This window comes from Echinops telfairi, unplaced genomic scaffold (genome assembly GCF_000313985.2).
Source record: "Echinops telfairi isolate 266 unplaced genomic scaffold, ASM31398v2 ScPeMD7_7457;HRSCAF=8495, whole genome shotgun sequence".
Taxonomy (NCBI): domain Eukaryota; kingdom Metazoa; phylum Chordata; class Mammalia; order Afrosoricida; family Tenrecidae; genus Echinops; species Echinops telfairi.
The window spans coordinates 42,876,910-42,881,342 of record NW_022111357.1 but is presented as its reverse complement, the minus strand read 5'-3'; positions in this window follow the sequence as shown (position 1 = coordinate 42,881,342).

Here is a 4,433-nt window from a genome sequence, read left to right as displayed (position 1 = left end):
CTCTGGTCTAGTCAGATTTGCAAGGCAGAATTGGGATCATGATAGTAGGGTCGGGGGGAGGAAGCATTTAAGAACTAGAGGAAAGTTATATGTTTCATCGTTGCTACCCTGCACCCTGATTAGCTCGTCTCCTCCCCCAAACCCCTCAGCAGGGGGGTGTTCTGTTGCCCACCGATGGACTCTGAGTCTCCACTCTGCACTCACCCACCTTTACAATGACATGATTTCTTGTTCCTTGATGCCTGACACCCGATCCCTTCGACAGCTCCATCACCAAGTCTTTTAGGAGACTGTTTGGTGGGGAAGGATGGGGTGGCATGGGGACTGTTTAGCTGCAGGTGCTGCTGAGGATCTTGGGACCCTAGGTCATCGAGCAGCTGCTGAGGAGACTCACCTTCCTCTGCTTGAAAACCCTGCCCACCTGGCCGTCAGCAGACAGTTGTTCAGGCCACAGCCACCTGCTGTTGCTGGCCGAGTGTGGTGCCTTGAGGCACTGACTGACCGAGCAAAGGAGCTTCGCAACCCTTGCCCGAGCAGGGGAGCTGGCTGGGCCAGCTCAAGAAACCCAAGGGGCTGAAGGGCCGAGGACTGATGACCAGAGAGAGGCTTGCTTTCAGGCATAGCTGAGAAGTTGCTGTCCTGATTGAAGAACTGTATCCCGAGCTTTTCCTGATCCTGAGTTGTAACCTGCTGCTCCCTTAACCACTCCCATAATCTCGAGTATGGCCCGTGTCTTCTGGGTGGCCATGGGAAGGAATGATCCAGCCCAGCAGAGAGGCAGAGGGTGCCGTGCTAGGTACAGATGGTGTCAGGATTGGGAAAAAGATCGGAGGGTGGAGGCCTTATCTGCCACCGAAATCAGCCTCGGGCTGTTCATCTGGATTCTCTCTGCTCTTTGGGACCTTGGGGGGAGGTCAGACATCATCACCATGACATTTTTAGGGTTAGACCAAGGAAGATGGACTGTAACACCAGGTTGGGTTGGGTCTGTTCACATGGGTACCTGGTAGCGCCTCCTGCTGGTCATGACTAACAGTTTACTAGGTGTGTTAGGGCTGGGTGTTTTGGAGAAATAAAACTATTGACCCTCATGTATGTTAAGAAAGGACTTATGTCAAGGGCTTTATGTATTTTATATAAAAGGACTTTATGTATTTTATATAAAAAAGCATCCCAGTATTGTCCAGCTCAAGTCCACAGGTAGCTGCAGGTGGAGCGAGCAGGTAGATAAAGCAGGGAGCTGGCAGATCCCGGGGCTGCAGAGGGGCGTGGCAACAAGGTCTGCAGGAACAGGCGGGACTCCACAGGGTGGGCAGAATCCACATGGGCCGCCAACCCTAGAGTCAGACTTGAAACCCGTGGATGCAGGAGGCGTGATCACAAGACTGAGCGTGAGAGTGGGAGGGGTTCCTAGTGTTTCTCTTGTACAAAGGCCGCACCCCAAGGAGGCGTCATCAGGCTGTGCCCTGGTGAGCAGGTTGGGCTCCGTCCCGACTGTCATCCAGGTACTCACTCACTGACACCTAGTCCATTTTGACTCCGAGTGATCCTACAGGACAGGGTCGGATCGCCTCTGCGGGTTTCTGAGGCAGTAACTCTTCACGGGAGTAGAAAGTCTCACTTTTTCTCCAGAGGAGCGGCTGGTGCTTTCAAACCGATGACCTTGCAGTTAGTAGCCCAACGTGTAACCGCGACGCCATCAGAAAATGGAATCGACTGCATTGTTAGTGAGATTGCAATACTGAAAACATACAAACGGCACAGCCACGGTCGAGTCATTCTTTCATGGTAGACATTGCATCCCATCGCTTTTTCATGCTGTAACCTCCAGGCCTTTCTTCTGAGGTACCTCTGGGTGGGTTTGAACCACTAGCCTTCCAGTTCATAGACCAGTGTTTAACCCGTGGTTCCTGGTTAAAACACTGGCCCTGGTATCATCTAGAGCAGTGGTGCTCAACCTTCCTAATGCCGCGACCCTTTGATACAGTTCCTCATGTTGAATTGGGCGACCTAAAGGGGTCGGGACCCACAAGTTGAGAACTGCTGATCTAGAGGAAGAACTCTAAAGGCTTAAAAATAAAACAAACTCACCACCATTGAGTCAATTCTGACTGGCAGCAACCGGGACAGAGTAGAACTGGCCCCTTGGGCCTCGGAGGCTATAAATCTTTATAAGAGCAGCAAGCTGCATCTCTGATGGGCACTACTCACCTTGTGGATAGCAGCCCAGTGCACGCATAACCCACTGTGCTACCAGGAGTCTGCAGGTAGAAAGGTAGGAGCAGGTGTCTCTTACTCTGAGAGTGCATCTCCATTACATCCTTTACGAAGGAACATATGATTGATGTGCAGAAATGCCGCCATTCTGAACTATCCTTGCATGCCTTGTTCTTTGAAAGTCCTCTTGGCTTTCTGCCTCTTGTTAGGACTGTGGAATTGACCATTGTCCATGCATTGGCGGGTGGTTTTTTGCTGGAGACTAGGCTTGCTTAAAAAAGAACCTGGAAGCCTTGCTCTTTCTTGCTTCTTTTTCTCCCTCATGACTAGAAAGGAGTTTAAAGCAATTTAGAGTCGACTGTTTATAAAGGCTGGTAATTTTCCCTTGAAGCTATCTGGAACAGGGCCTGCGGTGGGGGCAGTTCTTTGAGTACATCCTCTATCCTTTCGGCAGTAATTGTTAGGCACTGGTCTAAAAAAAAAGTCTATTCGAGTCAACTTAGTTAAATGAGCTGTTCCTAGGCAAGAACCCATTTTATCCAGGCCTTCAAGTTCATTTACAGCCGGTGCCGGAAGAGCAGTCTCTTTTATTCTTTGGAGTTCTCAGTACCTGGTGTTTGGTTCGCATCATATAAAGACACATCCGGCGGCGTCTTTTCGGTTTGTCCGTTGTTCTCAGTGAAGTGAACCGTCGGCTCATCGATTTTATTATTTTATTTTGGTGGCTGCTGTGGAACGCACACCCAGCAGGACGTGTGCCCTTCAGCAGTTTCTCCACAGGCAGCTCATGTGGACGACCTCCTTCCAGCTGTCCAGCTGTCCTCCCCACCCCCACCCCCGTCCTGGGTGCTCCTCCCCAGGGAACCTAAGCTCCCTACCACTTGAGTTTCCTGTGCGCCGATTCTTGGAGTGGCCTTTGTCCACCTGATCCCATTGCGATCCTCTTCCAGAGAGCACCCTGCTCCTTCAACTAGGTTCGGCTGGCGTCCTTTGAACGTGTTGTCAGGAGAGACCCTTCCCCGGAGAAGGACGTCATGCTTGGTGAAGTAGAACAAAAACAAAACAAATACAAAATCCGACTCACTGCTATCGAGCTGATGACGACTCATAGCAGCCCTGCAGGACAGGGTGGAACTGCCCCCGTGGGTTTCGGAGACTGGAACTCCTTATGGGAGCAGAGAGGGCCGCCTTCCTCCTGCGGAGCACCTGGTGGTTTCAAACTGCTGACCTTGCAGTTAGCAGCCCAGTGCATAACCACTAAGCCACCAGGACTCCTCGGTGAAGTAGCGGGGCTGTGAAAAGGAGGCAGGCTCTCGACAAGATGGATTAGCACAGTGGCTCCAGCAATGTGCTCCATCCAACGTCAGAACCATTGTGAGACGGTCAAGGACCGGGAGGTGTTTTGCTCTGTTGTGAGTGGGACGGCTCTACGTGGGAACTCCCTAACGACAACAATGTTGGGTTTTAAGGAGACTCCAGGGGATATTTCCGGTCAGCTATTTTATTTTCAGCCTTTTTGTGACATGGAGCACATACCGGCATTACCATCCATCTAACATCTTAGTCTGGGTTTCTGGGGACGCGCCTTATCCCAGTTGCAGTGTGTGCTGCCACCTGGCGGGGTTTTGTATAACGGCACCAATCCAAGGAAATGGCCTCAGCCCACCAATCCTACCCCCAGAGCCCCATTGGAGCCTCCTAAGATTGTATCAACTAGTCGATACATAATTGTATCCAATTCCTATTCCCTCAAAACGTGATCCTGGGTTGCAGCATGCCTCCCATTATACTGAAAACAACACAGTATCAGCAAAAGAGCCAAACAGAAAAGAGTGGGGCCACAGAGGGTTAAAGAGCAAGGCTTAGGATTTAGCTATCCGTTCCTCTTTTTTTTTTTCTGTCCCTCACTCATTGATTTCGGCCTTTACCTAGGCCTTCCGCTTATTTGAACATTTTTCTCATTAAAAAAAAGTGGTAGCCATAATGTTTTGAAATTGTTGATGGCAACATTTGTACCTGTGCGCTTGGTATAATGGATGTATAGGTTGCTATAGGTAAGAGGCCAGTAAAATGATTTTAAAAAGTGGTTGCTGTATAGACGTCCCCACACTAACAGCTCAACGAGCCTGGGGCGTCCAGCTCATGTCCCCCAATGGGCTCATCCTGCTGCTCAGCCCTCGCCAGGAGCCCCCTCCTGAGTCTCCCCTCAGCCCTCC